Raw genomic sequence first — 11,196 nt, 5'->3', positions numbered from 1 at the left:
GTTCAGGAACACCCTTCTCCTGAGTCTGCCAAAGGAAGATGAGGCCTGTTTGATCCGGTTTTGGATCTCTCTGTCGATGCTGCAGTCGTCAGAGAGAAAGCTGCCCAAGTATTTAAATGATTCCACTGTTGTAAGTGGCATATTGGAAATGGTAAAGGTTGGGGGATGGGATGGAGGAGTGGATGCCCACTGGCATATAACCTCGGTCTTCGCCACATTGACAGAGAGGCCCAGCCTCGCATAGGCACTTGCTGCGGCTGCAAGGGTAGCCTGCAGTGCCTCCGGTGTGTGGGCCACAACTGCACAGTCATCTGCGTATTGCAGTTCAATGACTTGCTCAGATGTAAGTTTTGTGACTGCTTGAAGCCTTCTGATGTTAAACAGGTTACCATCGAGTCGGAAGTCCACAGTTACTCCACTGTCCCTCTGGATCTTCTCATGGAGCAAGAGTGTCACACACAGGAGAAAGAAATTAAAAAGGACTGGAGCGAGGACACATCCTTGGCGCACACCAGTGCATACCTTGAATGGTTCCGATTCCTGGCCACCGATAGTCACACGTGACGTCATCCCTTCATGAAACTGCCTAAGGAGGTTGGCAAACTTCCGCGGACAGCCGAACCTCAGGAGGATATCCCAGAGGAGCTCCCTGTTGACCGTGTCAAAGGCCTTCGACAGGTCAATAACAGCAACAAAGAGGTCCTGTAGCTGTTCTCTGCACTTTTCCTGGAGCTGCTAGGGCTAGGGAGTAAAACACAGTAAAATTGTAGCTCTACAAAGGTAGAAAACCATTAGGTAGCATTTTTTGGCAAAGCAGCAAAAAATGGCAGAACACCGGAGCCATGCGGCCAACGGCGTTGCCGTTTCCCTCACCAAGAGATAGACAAGATAGAAAGATCAGAGATAGACAAGAGAAAATATATGGCTGAAAGTGTGACATGTCTAAGTTTCTTTCCCTGCAGGGAAAGAACATTGGCTCCTATAACGAACAAAACACCTCCCTTTTTCAGTATAAATATGACTGGATTGATGACCACAGGGTGTATTTCTCTCCTACCTAGGTGGTTTGAGAAAAGTGTACCTCCAGCTGGAAAACATTGTGCATGATATAATAAAAGCTTGTATTAACATTTGATTCATTACATTTGATTCTGTTCACTGGTTTTCTTATGGTGCGCCAGACAAACGAACATGAGGAACGTTCAGCCTACTACTACTCTTCCAAATTATCTGAAAGGAGTTACAGTACAAAATCACAGAATTTGGTGCCACAATAACACACTATTAAACTAATACTTGGCAAACTATCGAGCACACATTCAGTATTAATATCTGTTTGACAGAATAAGTCAAGTTTAGTTTAAATTATTTGTAGCATTTTGGGAGCCCAATAGATTTCTTTTGGGGTGGGCATACTTTGCAAAATGTGATGACAATGTTCAAACCATGTAGATTCTGTTATATTCTAAGAAACAGGATTAATTTGTTAATCCTAAATTCAAATTCAAATGGAGCTACTAAAATTAATTTGTCTAATAAAGACATTTTGCCAACATTAGCCGAGCTAGCACATCAGTGTATGAGGGCTATTCCAGGAAATTTAAAAAAAATGCACAATAGGAAGGGGAGTGAAATTCCAAATAAACACAGAGAAAAATAAGTCATGACTCGACAGACTCATTTGTGAGAGAACACTCAGAAATTGTTTCTTTAATAACTTGCAAATTAAAAAAAAATAGTGTCTTTATAAACGTTCAAATTTGCCGGAGAGTACTCCAAAATGTGGAATAAAAACAATTGCCAATTACAATAAAGATGAAACATATCTGAGGCATAATTTAAGCACTCTTGGAGACAGCTCATTATATGGTTGTACAAAGCAAGAAATAACTATTTTTGCCAGATTACTTCCAGGCAAACCATAACAATCTGGAAATGTATCTGAAAAAGTTGCAAGGTGGTCCTACAGAACATTTGTTTCTCAGTAAAGTTTCCAGAGTCATGCTTGAATTGTAACATATATTTTAAATGGTTCAAAATGTTAGATAATTGATAATTTGTTGGAAATCTATTCGGTGTGTGTTCTCTTCTGAGAGTCGGTGGTCTGAAATGGCTGCTGATGTCAAATCATGTTTAGTAATCGGACACGATCACACAAGAGCCCTGCAGTACCTGCCAGGAAAGACTTGTGAAACATTAATGAGCACAGGAACGCAGTGCGCACTGAGCCAACACAGCAGGTGCAAACAGAGCTATGGAGATTGTTGGAGAAACTTTGAAGTGCCCCGTCTGCCAGGATATCTTCACTGAGCCAGTGACGCTTCAATGCGGTCACAACTTCTGCCTCACCTGTATCCAGGCGGTCTGGGGAACAGATGTGTCTCCAGAGGGTCCTTTCTTCTGTCCAGAGTGTCAGATATTTCTGCCCTCTGACCTCATTCTGAAGATAAACACTGGCTTACAGACTGACGTGAAGGACTTCATCACAAACAGAAAATCAGCAACAACAGAGACACAGACAACCAAGTCGCCTTCAACCGTCCACTGCGACCACTGCATAGAGAAGCCGTCAGTGGCAGTGAGGACTTGTTTGACGTGCGACGCCTCGCTGTGCCAGGCTCACGCCCTGCTGCATCAGCAGAGGTCTGCTCTGAGGGAACACACGCTCGTAGATGTCACCACCGATCCGCTGTCCCTGAAATGCAGGGAGCATCGTGATGAGCTGAAGCTCTTCTGCATGGAGGAAAGGGTCCCGGTGTGCTGTTTGTGTGTCCTGGTCGGCATGCACAAGAACCACAGAGCAGCTCAACTCCACGAAGCCAGTGCAGACTTCAAGGTGAAGGTTTTTGTGTCTAGAGCTACACACAACATGATTGTTTATTACTCTTCCTTTATTTAAGTATTCATCTTCCATACACTGAAAAAAATAAATCTAAGCGCATGTAAATATAACATGTTTAAATTTGTGATATTAACAATTAAAAATGAAGTTTGTTGCTTTATGTAAATACATCTAGTTTTGAACTTAATCTGCTGCTGTTGTTCAAAAAACAAGACATTGTGCAATTTTTCCTTAACAAGCAGTATTTCTGTAATCCCAGGCAATCTTTTCATTTACACACAAACAACAAGCAATGATCTTGTTGTATTTACTTTTCCTTTAACAATTTTAATCTATTGGGCAGATTGACCAACGTTTAGATGAAACATGCTTTATTTGTTAAAGTAAAACACCACAGTAAAAAATATCAAAAAATAACTTTTTCGCATGAGATTTTTATGTAGATCAAGAAAGACTAGTCTTTGTATAAACTACTTCATTTTTAGTATGTACAAAATTCATTTGCAAGTAAAGTCAACTTAATTTTGATAAATAAAGTAAACTTAACACAATTAAGTTGACTGTACTTGCAAAATGTATTATTTACGTACAAAAAATTACGTAGTTTATACAAAGACTAGTCTTTCTTGATCTACATAATAATCTCATGCAAAAAGTTGCCTTAATTTTTTCAAGTAGATCAAGCACAATATTTGTATCAATGTAGGCTTGTTTTATATCTTCATCAGGATATGCTGGAAACCAATATGAGCCAGCTGCTGAAGAGGAGAGGTGAAGCAGAACACGCTATCAAGGATTTGGAGTCACTGTACACGCAAACTGTGGTACAGTCATTGTGCACTCATCATTTCAATAGTCATGTTTTCTTCATGGACAACACTAGCACAGTAACAATTTGATTATTTCCCAGAAATCTGCTGCAGATTTCAGAGAAAGAATCTCAGACAAGTACGGTAGGATCCGTGTGGTACTGGACGCTGACGAGCGCCTGATGATGCAGATAATAGATGCAGAGGAGGCCTACATGATGGACTGGCTGGAGACTCAGAGGGGCATCATGGAAACTCAGATGGAAGAGATAGACAGATTTAGAGCCAGCAGCAAATCACTCCTCCGGGAGAAAAATCACCTTCAGTTTCTACAGGTAGGTTTAAAGCAGCACAACGGAACTTTCAGCTTTGTTGAGTTTGGCGCCTCCTTTGGACAAAAATCGGTAGTGCTTTACCAGAAAGAACACTCCATTTCCCATGAGCACCAGCGCGTACTGCCGGAAAACCCCCGTCCCCGCCGCTGCATTTGTTTTGATGAGAGAAGACGGGACGGACTTTCAAAACGACTTTTCTGTTTTCAGCGGTCGTTTGCAGGATGGATAATGAAGAGGTAATGTATCTATTTTTGGCTAAACAATATAATATGACGATGTTGAAAAACACTAAGTTCAAATTGGTTTTATTAAGTTGTTTCAGCGAGATAATGCGCCCTACAAACTCATACGCTCTGCACCTTTTTCCTGTCACGTTTTTTAGAGGGACTTCGTCATAAATTAGTAGTCCAACATACTTACTGACAAAATAAAAAAATACTTTATAACCTGTGAATAACTGAATGCCCATTCCATTCCTTATATTTTGCAGATCAGCCCTGCACAATTTTACAGTTCTCAGGAAAAATACTAGAAATGTTCTATACATTTTCTTCGCATTGCATTATTTCCTCTAGTGCTGTAATTCTATTCAATTGTATTATTATTTTATAAAGCTTCCTCATTGCGAATTACACATTTTTATGATCACTATTATCTCTCTGTCTGTTGTTGATATGTTGTTGACAAGACGAATCCCCAGTATGTGAAAACATTCTAATTTTGATTCTTATTGATCATAGAATTCTACATTTACATTTGTATCATAACAATTCTGTCTCTTGTTTTATCAGGAATCTGCTGTTCGTGAGAACACCTCTACCTCTGCATCATCAGAGTTTGAACCCCCACAAAGACAGAACCGACACGCAGCATATATATCATATATATATGCATATATATACATATCGCCAGTTTGTGCTCTGGCAGCATGATGTTTGGAAAATAAGAGACACCTTTCCAGACCCAATGGGACAGTACACTGGTTTCAGGGATCCCCGTCTTCTCTAGAATGGAACCTTTATGAGGATTACTGCAAATATTTTGATATTGTTTTTTTTTTGTTCCATTTTTTCCTGTACAGTTGTTTTTGTGTGTTTAAAATAAAGACATTTGTGCAAAACAAGACAGACTTTTATTTACACACCTTTCAGAAAATAGAACATTCTTGAACTTTGTCATTTGCATAGTGACAGCAGTTATCCCATACATACATTATTATAAACAATAAGTAATCTGTATCACAGTAGCAGTAATGAACAACTGTATGACAGGATAAATTACTGTGAATAAAGTAAACAAGTGTAAATAGAGTAGTAGAAAAATAAACTAAAAAAAATGAACTGATAATAAAAACTGAACTATGAAAAAGTGTAAGAAGTTACTGTAAATAAATACAATGACTATAGTAGCAGTAGCATCTTGTGTCCATCCATGTTTCGTGCTGGGAGAGTCCGCGTGCGATTCACTGCTGGAGTGTAGGAGAACCTTCCCTGCATGAGGATGTGATTCTGGAAGTTTTCCAGATCTGATGTAGTCCTGCAGAGTGTGAGAATAAAGATACAAAAACATTATGTCTTTCTGATAATTACTGACCTATAAATCATTCAACATATTTTGTTGATCACAAGTTTGAATTTTTTTCTTTGTTGAAGTCACTGTAATTATGCAGAAAGTAAAAGCAAGTAATGTATAGCTATAGAAAAATTAGAGAAATGTATATATTCATACACTCACAAGATAAAACGACACATTATAAACACCATAAGGTTTCTTTTACTACTCTTGTGATTATTTTAATATAATTCCAACAAAGTAGATTTTTTTTTATATGCTTATATGGTGTTTATATTGTATTCTTTTTATCTGGAAGTGTATACTTTGCCTATATATTTCATTTTTCTGGCTATATTTTACTATATCTACAAATGTGTTGCTTTTACCATCAGTGTATAAGTATCTGTATATACAGACCTGAAGAGTCAAAAGGTTTACATAGATATTGACATTTGATACAGTAGCAACACTTACATCAGCTGTAGTAGTTTCAGGATAATTGTTTTTGTAAAACACACTGACATAGGTGTTGACAAAAGTGCATACCTGGAAGTGATGAACGTCTTTACATCCTTCAACCACCTCGTCCAAGACGACGGCTACAAGGGCTTGTAGCGAGAGAACGCCGGGCCAATGTTTATTCTCCACCGGGCATTTAGCTTGTTACTCTCCCGCTTTCTTTTTTTCGCCTCCTCCGCTCCGTTAAAACTTTTATTTTCTTCGTTTTTTTCGCTGCTTCGGCCATGATACCAGCTCCTCGTTTAGCTCAACACCAGCTTCTGCTGAGCTCAGCCTCTGCGCTCCAAGCCCCGCCCATTTTTGTCTCGACTACGAATCGGGAAGGAGGGGGAAGTGACGTATGTGCCGTAAAGCAGTCAAAGTCGTAAAATTTGTAGTTTTTTAGTGTGGCAGGGTTCCTACCATGCTCCTCAAAGTTACATAGTGCCAGTGAAAGCGATACAGACCCCCTCAGATCATGACAGAGGTGTCATTAAACCTGTTGTAAGTTGATGTACCATCACAATGACTCTGGAAATATGATATTAAGGTGGAAAAGTTACGTAGTGTCGCTTTAACAGCAAAGAGCACAATATATTTATTTACTTTAGACTCAGTATAATAAATTAATAATTTCATTTTGCAGGCGTACTGGAACAAAAAAAAATGATGATTTTCTTTTATCTTTTTATCTGATACTGTGGCTACCTCTTTGATTTTCAACAACCCCCACAGTTGCATCACATGGAAGCATGTGATGCAACTGTTGCCCTTTTTAAGTGTGCAAAACTATTATCTATGCAGGCATTATTTAATTATGTATTGTAGGAGCCTAAATGTAATTTCAGTTAATATTTGGATAATAATTTAAGTTCATACGTTAATTGATAATTTATGTTTATTCTGATAAAAAGGTTATTTACAGTATTTACAGATTAAAATGTTGACTATTTGTATTTACAATGGGAAAATAGTTTGATTTACTGCACCTAAAATAACAGTATGTGTGAGGATACGTTATGTAAGGATCTGTGAGGGTAGGGCTACCTGAGGAGGATTCAGTCAGGCAAGCATGGAGTGGAGCCACATAGTTATTTGACCTCTCACTCTCACTCCGTCTAGCTCTCTTTTTTATTTTATCATCTTGGATTATGTTTGTACCGTTGTTTATTTTTGAAGTAAACACTTGAATTGAATCAAGAGGATCCTGTGGAGGTTTTTGCCATTGACGTTCATGACAACAAGAGAATGAGTAGAGCGTCAAACTTAAGGTTTCATTAATCAGGAACCTACATGTATAATGGAGGTGTAGATAAGTTTTATGGTAGTCCAGACGCAAGGTCCTCCCTCTGTTTTATGTGAGCTTTGTTAGACCTTCTACGTGCACAAAAATGATTATAATACAGTAAAAAGAGGGGAAAACATCCCTTAAAGCTTAAACTTAATGTCAGACATATTAAAGTGTAACTAAAATGTTTTATCCAACCGTATCACTCTAATATTTTACAGAGAATCACAGCGCTGAACATGTGGTGAGTGTGGTTTTGATGGTAAATTAAATTGCCCTTCTGGGACATTTACATTTATTTCACTCTCTATGATAACTGTCCTAACATTAATTTTGGCACCTTTTTTTGTTCTTTTCATAGTGATCCTGTGGACTTTTCACCGATCCAGACAGTCAACAGGGATCTTTGTGACCCTGAAAAGCTGAGAACAGTTGAGAGGCTGGTGGACGACCTCTCTCTAGCTCTGTCCCAACACTTCCCACGAATATGGTCACGTCAGTAAACGATCCAGCATCAATCATGCAATCAAACCACAACCCCAATTATCTCAAGAATTGTGTGTTAAGTGTATGTTTTCTTTACAGATCTCGGTTTCCCTGCTTTGGACCCCAAAACAGCCCATCCAAAACTGGAAATATCTGAAGACAGAAAACAAGTGTGCTGGAGGCGCCTGCCGGCAAGTGAAGGACCGACCTGTCGACCTTATGACTCCCAGTACAGCGTCCTGGCGCTGCAGGGTTTCGCTAACGGCCAGCATTACTGGGAGGTGATTGTCCAAGACAAACCTTTCTGGATGATAGGCGTCACCACTGAGAAACAAGAGAATCCAGCTCCAAGTCCTGCCCGTCTGGGTGTGAACAGCACATCTTGGTGCCTCTACCATGGAAATGAACAGTACCTGGCGTGTCATGATACGCAGGAGAAGCAGCTATCAGTCGCAAAGAGAGTCCGAAAGTTGGGGATGCTGGCAAATCTCCAGAAGGGGGAGCTATTATTCTACGACGCTGATGCGATGAGCTTGCTTCACTGTTTCTCAGTGCAGAGCGCAGAGCCTCTGTACCCCATGTTGAACCCGTGCATTGACATGAATGGAGTCAATCATCAGCCTCTCACTTTGTTTTGTATTAAGGATCCCTTGAACTGGCATGGAGATGAGGGTGAACACTAAACTTATGGGGCTTTAATGGTGTAAAAGAGAGTGTTGGATAAAATGCCCCCCCTCCAGAGATGCCCATTAGACCTGTCAAAATAATCTCACTGCTGACATTTTGCTGCCTGACTACATCTACGACAATATCTATACATTTGAAAAAGATTTTACATCCCCAAATTAGATAATCGGCAGCAGAGGTGTCAAGTAACGAAGTACAAATACTTCGTTACCTTACTTAAGTAGAAATTTTGGTTATCTATACTTCACTGGAGTAATTCTTTTTCAGACGACTTTTTACTTTTACTCCTTACATTTTTACGCAATTATCTGTACTTTTTACTCCTTACATTTTAAAAACAGCCTTGTTACTCTATTTCATTTCGGCCTTTAAAAAAAAACTATCCAGTTAAATTGCTCCATCCGGATAGAGTGAATTTGGTTGTGGTTGTTTCAGATGTTCTTGTCCAGTTTTGTTCTTACATCCGTTCCCTCAGATTCCTGCAACTAAACTTGGATGTACATTCCAATAAAGGTTAGGATAAATGATAACATGCCTCTGAAGTTTGACTTTTTGCACCATTACAATACTTATAGGCAACTAGTCATCATATCTCCTGCTCTCTGAAACACATGTTAATGCTCAATAGTACACATATATGGTTCTTTAATATATTTGCATTATACTAAGATGCATTCATTTTCAATGGCTTTTGTCCTTAATGGCTTTTTTCCCCCTCACATTAATTTTACTTTTATACTTTAAGTAGTTTTGAAACCAGTACTTTTATACTTTTACTTGAGTAAAAAACTTCAACTTCTACAGGAGTATTTTTAAACTCTAGTATCTATACTTCTACCTGAGTAATGAATGTGAATACTTTTGACACCTCTGATCAGCAGACAGTATGAGAGCAAGACAGTTGTTGTTTTATTGGGAGGTTAATATCCTTGCATTACATTCCCCCCCAAAATTTGGAAAGTAAAACGTTTCATATTTTGTAATATTTTTGTTCCTTCTTGCAGCACTTAAAAGGTGTTTGCATTGAGGAAGCCAGTTGATGCAGCATTTTGGTTGTCCCAATTTGTCTAAATGAAACTCTAGGTTTAGCAATCCCTCTTCTAACCCCAGGGGAGCAGCATGTCACAAGGAAGTTCACAGAAGTCAGCCAGCCTTGGGTATAAGACACCACCAAGATCAACTGGAGTAGGACAAAATGGTATTACAAGAAGTGCTGGACCAGTGGCGTCAATTCAGTGGAAGCTAAGGTATGGCAAGGTTACGAGTCACAGAACTTAACTAGAGTCTCAATCAACACAACCAGCAAATACTCATCACAGAAGTCTATGTAGCTTATCTCTGTGGTCAAGAAAATTGGAACTTTTTCAAATGCAGTCTCGCTCACACTGCAAAAACTCAAAATCTTACCAGGAATATTTGTCTTATTTCTAGTTAAAATGTCTCATTTTTAGTCATTTTTAGTCTCATTACACTTAAAACAATAGTCATCACCAGAAAAATAACTTATTTGACCATTTTCACCTGTTTCAAGTACATTTTCAATTGAAATAAGTAGAAAAATCTGCCAGTGGGACAAGATTTATCTTCTCATTACAAGCAAAAAAAAATGTTCTACTTATTTTAAGTGAAAATCTACTTGAAACAGGTGAAAATTGTTGGTTTTTGAGTTTTTGAGTCTTGTCTTAAATGTAATGAGATTTTTTTGACTAAAAATTAGACATTTTAACTAGAAATAAGACAAATACTCTTGTTAAGATTTTGAGTTTTTGCAGTGTAATAACAAGTGAAATCGATCATGTTGTTCTGATTTGCATTTGTAGTTATTTTATATGTATTAAATAATAGAATAATCAATACAAATAGATGGAGTAATTCCATAAATGTATTTAAAAAACAAACATTTACATTTTCCCTTGAAGCCAAGGTGTGGTGGCAGCCATACCTTGCCATACCCAATTGACGCTCCTGTGCTGGACCATCCCCACCCATTAGCACCGTGTTCCCAGGGGTTTATTTGTCAGCACAGTGGATCTGTAGGCTCCTGTGGGGACTGAAGTAGTATTACTACAGGCTGGTTTAAAGGTGTCATCATAGTCGTGTTTTAAAATGGGTAGGTCAGGACCTCCAGCAGCCTCCTGGTACCTGTACTCTCTCCTTCCTCTGCCAAGCCTTTGTAATGTGTGCAGCATGTGGCTTTGGCATTGTCTTGTTAACATTTTGCTCTTAAAACCCAATGTACAACTCTGAGGTCATTGATACACGCCAAGACCATCACAGACCCGGACCCTTTGGACTTGGTGCTGATAATAATCTGCGTGGTCTTTTGTCATCTTTTTTGAATTTGTTGAATTTCAGATTTGTTTTTCATCAAAACAAATCTGGAACCCTAATTTATCTACAGTACTACACCCAGTACTCGAGTTGAGGGGGGGATGAGGGGGGATGGCATCCCCCCTGAAATAAAAACGGTCAAAATCATCCCCCCTGTAAAACTGCCATCCCCCCTTTCCATCCCTTATGTAATTTCATCAATGAATGTGGTTTTACTGCTATTTCAACATTTAGTCATCACCAGAAAAATAACTTATGACAATTTTCACCTGTTTCAAGTACATTTTCACTTGAAATGAGTAGAAAAATCTGCCAGTGGGAGAAGATTTATCTTCTAATTACAAGCAAAAAAAACTTATTTCAAGT

The sequence above is a fragment of the Cololabis saira genome, chromosome 17, assembly GCF_033807715.1.
Source record: "Cololabis saira isolate AMF1-May2022 chromosome 17, fColSai1.1, whole genome shotgun sequence".
Classification (NCBI taxonomy): domain Eukaryota; kingdom Metazoa; phylum Chordata; class Actinopteri; order Beloniformes; family Belonidae; genus Cololabis; species Cololabis saira.
This window is presented reverse-complemented; position numbering follows the sequence as displayed.